The 15,392-nt window shown below is 41.7% G+C and overlaps 1 protein-coding gene across 3 annotated transcripts in view; it reads left to right on the forward strand.

The window, feature by feature from the left end:
- The first annotated feature begins 1,768 nt into the window (after positions 1-1,768).
- Positions 1,769-15,392, forward strand: part of gtf2ird1 (GTF2I repeat domain containing 1) — a 64,202-nt gene continuing 50,578 nt past the window's right edge. The window contains exon 1 of one of the 3 annotated variants that reach the window (XM_028032583.1): positions 1,769-2,058. The gene's annotated coding sequence lies outside the window, so the exon portion shown is untranslated. Of the gene's footprint in view, positions 2,059-2,630; positions 2,651-15,392 lie in introns of those variants that run through there. The other 2 variants (XM_028032581.1, XM_028032582.1) reach the window with 2 other exon arrangements.

Here is a 15,392-nt window from a genome sequence, read left to right on the forward strand (position 1 = left end):
TATTTTTCATTTCATTTCCTGGAAGCATTTCAAGCCTCCTGGTATCACTTTTATTTGTTGGCCTTGGCAAAATGTCAGCTCTTATCTGTGTCCTAGTTTTAAAAATTTGAGGGCAAATTAGCAACATTTAAACAGCTTATGTTTTGACCAAAGAAACAAGCAGCAGGCCAGGCAAACATCCCAAAACAGTATGTGAAGAATAAAATAAGGTTTATTATGAGTAAAGTTTGTACTTTGTTGATGGGTAAAACCACAGTGGTAAATTTTATTGTGGATCAACAATTTCTATTTCTTTCCATTAACTTTACTGTACATTAAAAGCCAGATTGTGTTCATCGAAACCACTTAAAACAGATGCTAATCCTAAAAATAATTTAAAAACTCCACTGCTATCCCATTACGCAACCAATGCAGAGGGATATTCAGTCATCCTGGGCCCCTCTTTTCATTTTGTGTCACTCTTGTCTAAGACTTGCATGTTGTGTATTATTGTTAGTAAGTACTTTCAATCTGCAATGGGATTTTGACATCCAATCTTCAAAAGGGGTGTTCCTAACTTTTTAGAAGAAGAAAACATTTTTAAAAAATATGTTTTGGAAGCGCTCTATAGTGAGGGGTTTGGATTTGACTGTAATGTATTAAATATGGAAACAACAGCTCTAAAATTCATAGTAACTCCATCCTGATTCATTTCAAATAGTTGTTAGAAATAGATTAGTGGGACGAGGATGCCTTCCAGGATTCAAAACTTATCATGGAGGAGAAATTGTCATTAAGATGTGCACATATTTTGAATGTTCAAAAATACATTTATTTTCATTACAACACAAGAGTTCTAGCCTATTGTAAACAGTTAATGCATATTTTATAAATGCAGTATTGTAAATAATTTTACTTTCAGAGTGCAAAATTTGTAAACTATCATAAACATTTAGATTAGAATATGACAACCGATGATGATAACTGAGGTAAAATGACTTGGAGAAGGAGTGGGAAGAAGATAATAATACTGCAAACCGCAATAGTAGCAGGTAGAGAGCAGAAAAGATGCAGCACCTTTGAGTAAACAAGGACAAAAATGTGCTTTTTCGTCTGTTGTGAAGAACAATGCATGAAAAGAATTACTTTAAAAAGTGTTATATATGTTACTCTTTACTTTTATAGTAGGGAACGTATAATAAAAATCTAACCATAAATTCCTGATGGAAGGATTAGAGAAGAAATGGAAAATCCAGGTATTTGAAAAAGGAATCAACTCTGTCTGCTTATTTGTCTTTTTTTCCTATAGAAATAATTCTTAATTTAATATTTTTCTATAAATAAATAAACGAATGAATACTATTTTGTTGTTGTTGTCATTAATTAGATCAGAAAATGTAACTATGAAAACCTCCAGAAACAGGCCCAAGATAATTCTGACTAAAAGCCTGCCAAGAATTAGGATATTTTAATTTTACTAAAAAAACCTCTCGTTTAAGATTTAACTTTTGTTGTCCCTTTAAAAAAAAACACACACCTGAAATTGTAGCACAAATGAAAATCCACATTGTGAGTTATCTTTTGGGGCCCCGAGCTGGGGCCGCCCCTGTCTGATCAGGGATTTCCTAAAGCAGAACAGAGTTTATGAACTGGATGACATGATTTTAAAATAAATACATCTTTGCATGAGTGAATATTTGTTCCCTATGCTCCCTTGCTTGTGTCCAGAGGTTGACCCGTTAATCCTGTATGTAAATCGCAGCCAATGGATGCTGCTGTTGAGCTGGGCTGGGATTAGCAGGAGACGAATGAGTTTCAATTTTACTGGATTACAGAACAAAGAAAAAGGGGAAAGGGACACCCTGCTCTGTTAAGGGGCATAAACAAGAAACAAACTCAGAAAATAAGACAGAAAAACACTCGGCTGCAGGAGTCGAAGCCGTTGTCTGGAGAGTGATGCGGATTACGGTGTTTTAGCGGACATTGTTGGATGGGAATTGCGGCTGTTTCTGATGGATTAAAACGGGGGAATAAACCGGGATTGACAGCAGCAACAAGGCTATTTAACCACTAATTAAGGTGGGATTTTACTACTCTCTTTTAATAATTCTGAACGTGTTGATTGATTAATTTATTATAGCGTGGTTTTTGTAGTGACAGCGCGGTGAAAATGCACGGATTATAACCTAATTTCTGGACTGGGGGAGGAGATGAAAGGCTAGCGTTAGCAAGCGAGCTAACGACTTGGAGCTAGCTGGTTAGTTAGCTTAGCGTCTGTTTTTGACCGTTAAACGACCCAAAACGGTCACTGAGACTAAGTTTGAAGACTTTATAATGAGTTTTCAGGTATTTCTTTTTGAGTAAATGGCTAGACTCTGTTTTTAAAACGCGCAAGCAGCCCCTGTCTGCCTGTGAATTATTCTGGCTATCGCTGACACGAAGGTTACCCAGCTAACAACAAAGCCAGCTGGCTGGACGGGAGGTTGCGCATTTTAAACCAAAAGCGACGCGGTTGAAGTGTTACTAACACTTTAATAACGACCGTGTTGCACCGTTAGCAACACCTTACTGTGTAATATAGCGCTGTCATCGGTTACAGCTTGTTTAAAAAGTCCTAAAAACTTAAAACTTGAGTGCATTGTTTTCCAGCTCCAGACAGACTTCTGACAGGGTTTGAAATTTCAGACTTTTTTCTATTTTACTTCGGCTAAACTCATCTTTGTATATTGATTTATTTAAATATAACCTAAGAACACATGTAAACGACAGATGCAAGACGTGGTATTGTATGAGGAGGTCTAGAGTGTCAGATAAGTATATTAGTGTTGCAGCATAGAGAGCAGTAAGGCAGCAGTGAGGTGTCCTGTAGGTGTTCAAGGAGGAGGTGGGGCTGGATCATGGATCCACTCTAAACTCCTTCTTGTTTGCTTTGGTGATGCACATGCTGACAGATGAGGTTATACAGAAGTCTCCATGGAAAACTGTTCCAGTTGACATTTTGACCTGCAGTGTGAGCAGGGCGCAAGTAGCGCTAAAGCTACAGTAAACATCTGTAAACAAAATTCATACATTTTTTTGCATTCACTTTTCCAGGCTCACATTTTCAGTTTAAAATATTCCTGAACAAAAGAGGTCCTGCATGTTTTTCCATTGTAAAATGACATAATATTCCAGATTCATATTTCTGCAATCTTTTTATTATCCCTGAGTCATAATATTATCAGGGGCTTGTCACAATAATCCATTAATCACATTACATAAAAGCTTGATAACTTCCGTTCTAATGATTTATATTTGAAGGGAAATTCTGTTTACGGAGACATCCATTTTATTTATAATTTTACTTTTGCATGGTTTTTATTTCTGTTTTATATTGTTTTCGGTTATCGTATTTTGGATATTTAGAACATCTTCCAGTTCCAGTGTAAAGAGTTCATTACAAAATGAAAATAAATGAAAGATACTAACATTTGTTTTTACAGATACTAATAGGTTAATGAAAAATATGTTGTGCATTCCTCCCAGTTATAAAATATTTGAGAAGTAGTATTTGTGCGAACTAGTGAAAACTAACTTTTAGACAGGAAATTGGTCCAGTATAAAAAAAAAGAACATATTTGGAATGAAAACATTGATAGCTGATCTCCTTACTTTTTTACACCTATGAACTTTGTCAGGAAGCTTTAACACTTCATTATGTTTTCTTTTCCATATGCAGTTTGCTCATGTTAAGGTTGTAACAACAGCTTACAGGACTGAAGACTTGTTTTCTCGCTTTAACTGTGAGAAGTCAAGTAAAAAAAGTTCAATGTTATTTATTGAATCCATTTCTAAAGTTCTGTGGTTATGTTTTTGTTTTTTTTCCAAGACATTTTTGTCCATCATTTTTCCAGCCCACAACTCCTCCAGAGACCATGCTGGGTAGTTGATAGACATAAGTCTTGCTGCTGGCCGCATATTACTCAGATCACAATTTATTTCCTTGAGTTCCTGCTGCTCCTGTCAAATAAACTCTAGTGCTTCGCTTGCATGGAGTACTTTTGCTGTTGAAGTGGAACAACTGCTGCTACTCAAAAAATGTGTAGTTATTGTTTCAGTTTGCCTTATTGAGCATTCTGAACATGACTAAAATCAGACCCTTCTTACACAAATGAAGCAATCCAATTGAATTTATTGACCTCATGTATGTTACTATAGTCCTACATTTGATAATGATGGGGGGGTTGGTACCTACTTCAAAGGGAAGATTTGAGGACAGACAAGAATTCACTGTTTTGGTCCACATCAGTGTTCCCTTACGCATTCACACTTCCCCAAACGAACCGGACTTTCTAGGCAAATGAACTAGAGTTCAATTAAAGCGGACTAAAGAGGGTTGCAGTGGAATGCACCCTTAGAAAGACATGTCCTGTTTTTGAACTGTGGGATTACCCAAAGAGTTAACCATTGATGGTTAACAATGGTTAACAATGCTGGCTAGCACCAACAATGCTAACCAGGAATGGAAATGTGACTTGATCTGAAAATGCAGAAGAGCTATCTCAAAGTCAAGCGTGTGGTTCTCTTATATCTCTGATGGTGATGGACTCACCAGATAGGACTAACTCTGTGATAGATTACCTGTCCTGCCAGCAGCTGCCCCCTGTGGAGTGGAGGTCACACTCTCAGGATGTGCAGATTATTAGCAATCACTTTCTGAGAACCAAGAGAGATCTTTTACCGTACAGACCACAGCTCATTATGCTCTCTGTTTTTCTCTATTTTGAGGTTAATACTGTCTCGTTACAAGGTGACAGTTTCTCCATGGTGCCATTAGGCTGCATCCCTGCAAAATGCAGCCAAAGAACCATCCGCTGTGATAGCCACATTCAAACTTCAAACACAGGACCTTGCAAAAGTGTCCGTCAAATGTTGAGATTTATCTATCTGTCTGTCTGTATATCTATATAGATATAGATATTCATCCATCTCTCTTTCTCTCTCTCTCTCTCTCTCTCTATATATAAAATGAGTTACCATCTCAAAATAATGAGATGGTATCTCATTATTTTGAGATAGTATCTCATTAAATGAGATAATTTATTTTATTTTTTTAACAGAGTGGCAGAAACGGGCTTCCATACAAAACTGACAGTATTTTATGATTTTTTTTATCATGTTCTTTGTGTTTAAATATCAGTAAATTCAAAAAAATTATAAATAGCAGTTAAAAAGATTTAATGGTACAATTTCTTTGGCGCTCGGACCCGGCAGAAGACCGTGAGCCGATGATCGCCGTGAGCAGGCGGTCTGCTCGGCGAGCTCGGGATAGTCTTCCCCCCAAAAGAGGGAGCCGGGCCGAGGCCTGGCTGCCCTGCAGTCGGATGACTGATAGGCGCACCACGTTGGTTGGGGCCTGCAGTCTGACAAGACTGATGGGCGTCGCTTGGGGCCTGCAGCTCGGCGAGACTGATAGGCGTCAGTCGGGGCCTGCAGTCGACGGGACTGATAGGCGTTGGTAGGGCCTGCAATCTGACAAGATTGATAGGCGATAGGGCCCGCACGCTGGCGGGACTGATGGCGAAGCAGCCTGATGGACTGCGAGGCCAAGCTGGCAGGGCTGAGGGCCTGTTAGGCCCTGCTAGCTTCCCTAGGTGTGAAATAAATGTTAGAGGTGACCGTAGCGGCCTCTCGGAATGGACAGCTGCACCCGTTCGGAGTTCCGAACGGGTGCAGTTTAATCTTAACCTTTCTTGTCAGACACCGTGAAAACTGTAGCATAAATAAAGGAAACATAATGTATAAATAAACATAAATGTTCACAAAACACAATTGCGCACATTCCTACCTCATTCTGCTTTCCAAGAGCACTATTTTACAAATTTTCTTTTCTTTTTCTTCAGGCTCCAACGCTGACTCTGCGTGGTTAGCGAAACAGGAAGTACCTAACACAAAATACGCAAAGAAGAAATCTACGGCTCTTCAAAATAAAGCACAAATCAACCACTAAGTGTCACTGTGGGACCAATGAACAAAAAGAAAACTATGAATTTATACAAAATGTTTAGCTACGCATATTTTACAGTAACTGTTGGGGATTTTGGTAAACAATTAATTTAATTTATTTTTAATATTTTTTATTTGTTTTATTTTTTTTTTGCCAACTCCAGGCCTAACGCACAATTACAGCACTTTTTTTTTTTGTACAGCAAAAGAAAAAGGAACAAATTTGACTCTTTTTTTTTTTTAAAACAGAATTTAAAACCAAAAGAAGAACATTGTCAAGTATTTCACCATTTAGTAGCTATTTACGGTGACTAGGGCTCCACCACCAGTTATTTGGAGAGATGCTCACCTGCAGACATTGCACGTGGAGCTTCGAGCACAGCTGAAAGATTTGGTAGGTTAGGATATAGGATGAGAAGGCCGGGGATGACCAGCGGCCGAGCTGAAGGAGAGAAGCTGAAGGGACGCCTGACGATGGCGATGTGGCAACGCCTACTCTACAAGAATGGCCCGAGAAGTGGCAAGGGGGAAGATCTCAGCTGAGATCAGTCTGAGGTGGCAGATGAACCAGGCAGCGGTTGTAGTGGTCAGGGAAGAATTTAGTATTGGCGTTAGATAGTCTCTAACAGATTGAATACTTTAGATGCAGATGTGAACTCACTCAGTATCAGAAATCCATAGAAGGCTAGGAGGAAAGCGCATGAGTGGAGCTCTGATGTAGGGGACGAAGGCACCGGATTGGTGTGCAGTGATGAGATTCCCAAGTGATGGGAATGAGATGGGTTTCCAGCTATCAGGATTAGAGGAGCTATGCTTAGAAATCCCTTGAGAAGGAATTCACAGCGGGGTTCGACTAGACTAGATGACCAGACTAGACTAGATGATGTGCTAGGTCGCTAAAGCTTAGCGTGAAAGTTGCTTCCAGCGAGCAGACTGCGGATGTAGGAAAGAACTGAAGAAGGGAAGCTGTAGGAATGCTTTGCACGGAGGCAGATGTGGGAGTTATAACTGGACCTGGAGGGGCAGACTGGCTGCCTGTGATCTGCTGTAATCAGATTAGGTTGTACGGATATACGAATCCTGCTTAACTAATTAATTAATTAATGCAACTACGGATGAATGCATGGATGTAATTCTCGAAATCCTGGAGTGTTTTTATCTTATGCTGGGGGCAATGAGACGAAGTTGGATCGCTAAATAATAGGGGCCTGTAAATCCCCCAAAAGCTCTTTTAGAGAACGCAAGGAAAAGGGTAGAATAAGTCAGGATTCCTACTGCGCGGTAGACTAGAGCACGTACACGAGACCAAGAGTCGACGTCGGGCCGGAGTTTAGTTTCCTGCCAATGAAGATCGCCATACGTCCTGCTCCAACGGGTGGTAGCGACCGACAGAAGGGGATTACCGAAACGCTTTTAGGTAATCGGCCACATAACGGGGAAGTTAGATCTTCGTAAGCCGTATTGCCAGCGACGGTCCGGCTTGGTGGTAAGCAGTCGGATTATCGGGGAACGGGAGGCTTGTTTTATACGAGCGAGCTTTGTGGTCGGCTACGACTAGCTCCAGCGGTAATTACTGACCATCCATTTACCAGAAGAACATTCGCTGGTATTATCCCGTCGCGTGTATCGAACTGACGGCTGTACAGATGACGCTGACCACCTAGCGCGCATGTCTGCATACCAACTGTGTGTATGCCTCCTTGATATGGGTCGGAACCAATGGATGACGAGGAAAGAAAGCTGTCAGAGCGAGCGGCGTTGTGAACTATGAATCACTTGATAAAGGACTTGTGAAGTTCGGATCGCTGTGCAGGTGAAGCTGACTGTTCGAGGGTGGAGGTTAAGATTGACGACTGGAAAGTAAGCAGATGAGATCTGGTCTGCTGGCTGCAATGAAGCTGCAAAATTAGAGAGCCTACGAGCGGCTTCTGATGATCAGACTACTCGGGGTGCGACATTGGCCCGACTGAGGGGGAAGGAGAACCATCCTCCCGGCTTTGTGCACCAGGAGCGGCCGTGATTGATGGAGCTGCTAAGGTGTGTGTGCGTGACCGTTTCTCCCCGTGTATGTCGGCTGCCTGAGTGGCTTGTGTTCCTGATTGCTCAACTGAGATCGTCAAGCCATCTACGGTCAATGGCTGGGATTGCGGTTGTTGTGGATGCTGGACCTACTAATGAAGCCATTCGTGTTTTCCTGCAGCGTTGTTACGCTTCCACCTGGTTCACCAGATGATAAGAGCAGATCTAGGTAGGCTGCGTCTCTGCTCTCGAGTAATCTACCTGCTGGGTCCATAGTTAAGGTATTTTCTCTTTCAGACACCTGATTACTGCACCATTTTGGAGCTGCAGCGCTCGGACGCTCTGCTGTCTGTGTGGATGGGCTGCTTGAATGGATCTGGAGTAGAAGGGGGGCAGTTGGGTGGGCAGCACGGCTTTTTTTTTTTTTCTTTTTTTTTTTTTACCAGAAAAGAGGAAGTGTAAATAAAAGATTGCCCATAACTCCGTTTGTTTTCAGGTGCGTTTTATATGGAACTTTAGGCGGATGCCCTCTACTAGTCATGAAAAGCTTTAAGAAAATGGTGCTGCGATTAGGAGACCAGCGGCAGCTGGGGCGGAGGCCAGAATGAGCTGAAATGCAAACTGGAACTACTGACAGAATTTGGAGCGATCTTAGCAACAGAGGGCAGAGAGGGCTACGGCGGCCTGAGCGGGAACTAACGGAACGAGCTAGTCGCGACCCTGGAAATGCCAAGACTGACCGGCGATAGGAGGCGTGGTAAACATGAGTTAAAGGCAGAGACGTAAAGCGAAGGGAGAATGAACGAGTCAGGAGCAGGTACGTCTTACCTAGACGACGCCCGATGGGCGCAAATGAAGCTGCGGGTTGATGAGGCTGACAAGCCAGCTGCGAGCCGAGATAGGTGGAGGTGAGCGTAGCGGTCTGATGCGACGTCCTCTCGGAGGTGAACTGGGAGAGACGATCGGGCAACGGATCGAGTCCATGGTGGGACGAGCAGGAAGAGCCGACGTGCGTCGGTGCAGCCACGGCGGATCGTGGAGACAACCAGCGCTTGCTGCGGGGGATAGCGCCAATGAGCCGCAGCAGCCTATGGTGAGCCGGAGCGGGGAACCGGGCAAATAGCGGAGGACTGCGACGTCAACGAGGGGAGGACGGAAAATTCCGGCTCGTCGTCGCCGATGGAGGCCGAAGGAAGGCGTGATGAGGGCGGTTAGATTGGTGAGGAGTAGCGGGGAGTCGACAGGAGCGCAGCCGGTCGGTGAAGGATACTCCCTGGATCTGGGCGGACGGAAGGCAGCTGAAACTTGTTGACTGAATGACGAGAGGTAGGAGAAGCGTTCACGTGGTTCGAAGCACGGCTGACGAGCAGGAAGACCCCAGGGTAGCTTGGACGTTTGAAGGTGTCTTTGGACGACGATTGGCTGGAGCGGCGTGAAGCTCCGGTCCGGATTGGCTGCGGTCGGGCGTAGTGATTAGATGATGTGGTGAAGCTGGTCGAGTCTCCCAGTTTGAATTTTCGCCAAGGCTCCATGATAGTACAAAATATCACAATAAAATTTCATGTTGCCCACCTCTAGTTTACAGACAACAAGTCAGCTGGTATCTCTTTAAAGCTGCAACAAATTATTTGTTTTCTCATTATATAACTTTAGACAGTTTTTGTAGAAATTTACTGTTTTGCAAAATTAAAAATAATATTAAAGGGAACTGATTGCAACAAATAATAATAAATTCATTTTTTGTAGTTCTTCAAGCTAAAAAAAATAATAAAACATCCAAGACTTTCTGAGTCGTCTGGAACAGAAAAATATCCAACAAGTAGTTCGAAAATAAACTGACTAAAGGAGTTGAAGAAATCCTGTAGCTTCAGTTTTGTTTCTACATTCAGCTTCAGCTTTAAAGCGTCAAGTCAAAAAGTATTCGCCATGCCTGACAGGTGGGCAAAACTGCTGTTTTGCTGCTTCCGCTTTCAGCTTCGCTACTAGATAAGTTCATATTCTTTGTATCTCTAACAGTCAGTGAGTGAGACACAGAGGTAAAATTAAGAGAAAAATTAACCTAATCACTTTTTTCCCCAAAGGTAGGAAAAACTGGAGCACCCGGAGAAAACCTATCTATTGAGTTTAAGGAGTGTGTCGTTTAACACTGGTTTAACGCACCTGGATCAAATGATGGCTCGTTAGAGGCCAAAGAAGAACATTGACTTGCTGTAAAGGTTGTTGGTACCACCAGGGAGAGAACTAAAACATGCAGGATGCCGGCCCTCGAGGACCGATTTTGGGGAACCCTGATTTAAAGCATGTCTCCAACAGTCAGTGAGTGAGAGACAAAGGTAAATTTAAAAGACACCAATTAGCCTAATCACTTCTTTAGGCTACCATTAGAGTTTTTTCCTCCCGAATGGTAGGGAAACCGGAGTACCCGGAGAAAACCTATGCATCCCATTTAAAGAGTGTATGGTAGAAAGAAACACAATGTTCAGTAAAGGTAGGGATGCAAGTTATTAATTAATGAGTTAATCTAAAGTTGATTAGATTAAAAGAAAATTATGGTTATGACCAAACTGCAAGAATAAATAAGTCTAAGCAGACGTTATTAGTTAATACAAGAGGCGTTTACGAACTGTCCATCCATCCATCTTCTTCCGCTTCAGATCGCATAAGTTAATAAGTTCATATTCTTTGTATCACTAACAGTCAGTGAGCGAGAAACCAAGGTAAATTAAAAAGACACCAATTAGCCTAATCACTTTTTTCCCCAAAGGTGGGAAAAACCGGAGCACCCGGAGAAAACCTATGTATTGAGTTTAAAGATGGTGTCCATTTAAAGAGTTTCTCCAACAGTAAGTGAGTGAGAGACAAAGGTAAATTTGAAAAAGACCAATTAAACTAATCACTTCTTTAGGCGACCATTTTTGCTATTTTTTCTCACCTCTGTTTTCCCTGAGTTTCCTGCCTGCTAGTGTAAATTGTGGCATTTCAGGCTTCCTTTGTTGAGGGGGTGTTGGCTTTAGCAGCTTTATCTTTCCTGGTGTTGTCAGGAGGTCTTTAATATCTGGCAATAACTTGCCTTCACTCGGGCGCAAAGTTCTTTGATTATGAACCGATTTTGTTTTGGGTGGCTGGTGGGTTGATGAATTAATAAATGGTAAATATTCAATTCGTCGTTTAGTTATGTCGTTAGCTTTGCTTTCGATTTTAGGTCGTACCACAGCAATATTATCTTTTGCCCTAGCCATTTCGCTATTTGTGGATTCCTTCAAATCCTTGTATTCTCTCCTCTCACTGGTGGACACTTTTCTGGCCTTAAACTCTTGGCTGGTTTCTTCTTTAATGTGATCTTGATCCTTTGGCCTGTTTTTGGCTTGTGCCTCTGTCTGAAAATTGAAAGATGTATGTGGTCTTTTCTGCTCTCTAAAATCAGATGCTTTGGGTTCAAAACTTTTTTTCACCACATCAGCCTCTCTCTTTAGATGTGGGAACCTGGGGGGGCACTTACCTTGCTCCTCCAAGAGTTTATGAATCTGGCGATCTTTTCTTGTCAGACATTCTTGTAATGCCCTGCTCTTCTGCTTTTCCTTGACTAATGCCTGGTTATCCATCAGTACTTCAAACGCTATCTTAGTTTTCTCTATAGCTTCCTCCCTTGGAGTTTTTAAAAGATTTTTTACAAGATTTTTATTTTCCTTCTCTGCCTCCATTAGCTTCTTTTCCAGAGCTTTTATTGTGGCCTCAAGAACTTTGGACTTTTCTTTCTCTTTCATAATTTCAATGTTCTTCATGCCAATGTCGTTTTTCTTTCTGGACAATTCGCGCTGAAGTTTCTCCACTTCACTTTCATGCTTTTCACCCTTGACTGTGAATGCTGTAATTTGCAACATCACTTGTTTTTTTTCATCCAAAGTCTTCTCAACTTGCAGTTTTGATTCCCTCTCAAGGTTTTTCAAAGAGGTTTGAAGCTCTTTGACTTTACCTTGGTAGCTTATTACCTCAGACCACAATTGATTCCTGTGGGATCTCTGGTTCTCTATCTCTTGTTTTAACTTTGGGATCACCTGATTTTCCAGGTCATTGTTTTTCTTGAGAGATGTGTTTAGCTCTTTGTTGAGTGAATCAATGTTCTCATTTAGAAGCTCAATGTGTTCATTAGCTTTTTCCAAGTCCTCCTGTAGTGTGTTCTCCTTAATAAGTATCGCAGATCTCTCTTTTAATCTTTGCAACCAATCCACAAGCACGATGACCAATTCATCTCTGGTCATTCGTTTAATTTGGTGCTCTGTTAATGAATCAGTATCAGATGACGACATTTTGACTGTCCAACTAATCGATCAGAAAAGCTACGAAAAAATGCAAAGTTAAATCCAATATGGAAAAACCAACGTCCGTTCTGCTGCTTGAGATCTGCAAGTTTGATTCAGATGCAGGATATTCAAGGATATGATGTCCTTTATGACATAATAACACTGTGACATCATCAGATTCCATCAGTCGAATAATCTAATGTATGCAATGTTGCTAGGCAACAGCAAAGCCAGTTCACATTCTCCAGCCTCCTGGGAGGCTTTATACATACATTTATACATATATATATATATATATATATACACTGCTCAAAAAAATAAAGGGAACACTTAAACAACACAATATAACTCCAAGTAAATCAAACTTCTGTGAAATCAAACTGTCCACTTAGGAAGCAACACTGATTGACAATCAATGGGCTCTTTGCACCTGCCGCGCTGACGTCACAACCGCATGCGCAAATGCGGCTCTCTTTTTTCCACTTTGAGTTACCATGACGGCTAGAAAAGACAAAGTCTGCCGTCTTCCTAATATAATGGGCTTTTAAGGTTTCATGGATTTCCAAACAGTCCTGAATTAAGAAGACGGTGGCTTGTAAATAATCGTGGCTACCAGTTAAAGCTAATGCCGCACAGCAAAGTTTACAGCCTTCACGTCACTCCGGATCAACTTCTTCAGCCTAAAGAAGCCTCCTGTGTTATTTCCATGGAATCACTTCTGTATTCAGCCTGAAAGAGAGTTTATGGGAACGAGAGAGCAGAGCAGAGCCAGACAGCCGAGCAACTGATCCGCCTGTACACACTGCTGTAAACACCGTCCTACTTCACAAGAAACATGCAAAACTAATAAAGCGAAATAACACGGAGACCTTAAGGAACACGGCCATATTTTTCTAAAAGCAACAACTCTGAACCTGAACCATCAGCTGAACTAGAACTCTGACACCAGAGCTGCTCTACTCTTAAGCTAGTTAAGCTGTTAAGCTATGGGCTTGTTGTGCTTCAGAAGCAAAAAGCCTGAACGTAAAATCCCCGTTACTTGGTCTCTGACACTAACGACAATACTTGAAAACAAGGTAAAAGCATTGTCCGTTAATGAATGATGAAAAATGTTTAGATACTTAAATAGCACATTTTTACAAGAAAAATGTCTAGCATAAGCTAAAGCTAATGTTAGCCACAAAGTTTAAAGAAAGTAAAACTCACCTTTGTATCTGTGTATAAAGAGGAGTACATCTTAAAACCTTTCTCCAGCTTACTTGTTAGAGCTTCGGATCGATGTACATCATTAATTGTTACCTTGGACAAGCCCTGCAAACACCCAGTGTAAAATGCCTTTTTCAATAGATCGGAAAAGATTGAGCCGCTTTTCCCCGAACGCGGAAGCTGAGGTGCAAAGAGCCCATTTCACCTGCTGTTGTGCAAATGGAATAGTTCCAAAACATTCTCCCTGTGTGCTATGCTAACTGTATTGTGGGCCTGAACAAAGAAACTTAAATGAAAAATGAGGAAGCAAAGTCCAGAAAAAATAGGCTATTTGCCTACAAGAACCAGACTCGTTTAGAAAGAAAAAAACGTGTACCGTATTTTCCGCACTATAAGGCGCACCTAAAAAAAAAACAAAAAAACTTCAATTTTCTCAAAAGCCGACAGTGCGCCTTATATATGGATCAATATTGAGCCACAACAGGTCTCACAACTACGGTAAGCAGCTGCAGACTTAATATTCCCCTGTAGAAGAAGAAGACACACTTACGAGCAGTTTAAACTCAAGGCAATCAGTCACGCAGTAGAACACGGGAATAGAGCAGCAGCGAGAGAATTTAACATGAACGAATGAATGGTGCGGAAGTGGAGGAAGCAACAAGATGACCTGCGCCAAGTAAAGAAGACTAAACGGTTTCTGAGAGAACAAAGCGAGATGGCTACAGTTGGAGGACAAACTCGAACAGTGGGTTGTTGAACAGAGAGCAGCAAGTAGAAATGTCAGTACAATCACTATTCGAATGAAGGCAACAGCGCTAGCACTCGAACATCAATGAATTTAGAGGTGGTCCTTGGTGCTTTCAGTTTATGAACAGACGTAATCTCTCCATCCACACACGAACGAATACCATGTCACTGACTTTACCTCGGGGAAAATAATAAAACAGCTGTTTATTCATTTTGGGACTGAACAGAGTTTTCAGAACGCTGGTTTGTAATCTATTAATTATGGAAGCCCATTTCCGCCGCACTGTTAAAAAAATAAAATAAATTATCTCATTAAAATGAGTTACCATCTCAAAATAATGAGATGGTATCTCATTATTTTGAGATGGTATCTCATTAAATGAGATAATTTATTTTATTTTTTTAACAGAGTGGCAGAAACGGGCTTCCATACAAAACTGACAGTATTTTATGATTTTTTTTATCATGTTCTTTGTGTTTAAATATCAGTAAATTCAAAAAAATTATTAAACACGGTTAGTGAAATAAATCACTTTTCTTTAAGTAAGTGGTGCCCTGAAGGAAGCCTGTTTCAAATGCTAATGTTTTTCACTAACAATATTTGTGGCACTATGAATGCTGTGCCATGCAGTCACAGTCGAACAGTTACCAAACAAATAGTTTTTGAATCCTAATTTTCAGTGCCATCATTTCAATCTGGAGAGACTCACACGGAGAAGAAAATAGCAGTTAAAAAGATTTAATGGTACAATTTCTTTGGCGCTCGGACCCGGCAGAAGACCGTGAGCCGAGGATCGCCGTGAGCAGGCGCTCTGCTCGGCGAGCTCGGGATAGTCTTCCCCCCCGGGACCGAAACTGGTGGTGGAGCGGAGCTTGGAGAGGACGAGCACAAGGGATCCTGGAGGACGACCCTCATGGTGAAGGTGGAGAAGGGGAGGAGGTGGGTCGAAGCACGGCTGACGAGCAGGAAGACCCCAGGGTAGCTTGGACTTTTGAAGGTGTCTTTGGACGACGATTGGCTGGAGCGGCGTGAAGCTCCGGTCCGGATTGGCTGCGGTCGGGCGTAGTGATTAGATGATGTGGTGAAGCTGGTCGAGTCTCCCAGTTTGAATTTTCGCCAAGGCTCCATTTCAATCTGGAGAGACTCACTCGGAG

This window comes from Xiphophorus couchianus, chromosome 11 (assembly GCF_001444195.1).
Source record: "Xiphophorus couchianus chromosome 11, X_couchianus-1.0, whole genome shotgun sequence".
NCBI classification, from domain to species: Eukaryota; Metazoa; Chordata; class Actinopteri; order Cyprinodontiformes; family Poeciliidae; genus Xiphophorus; species Xiphophorus couchianus.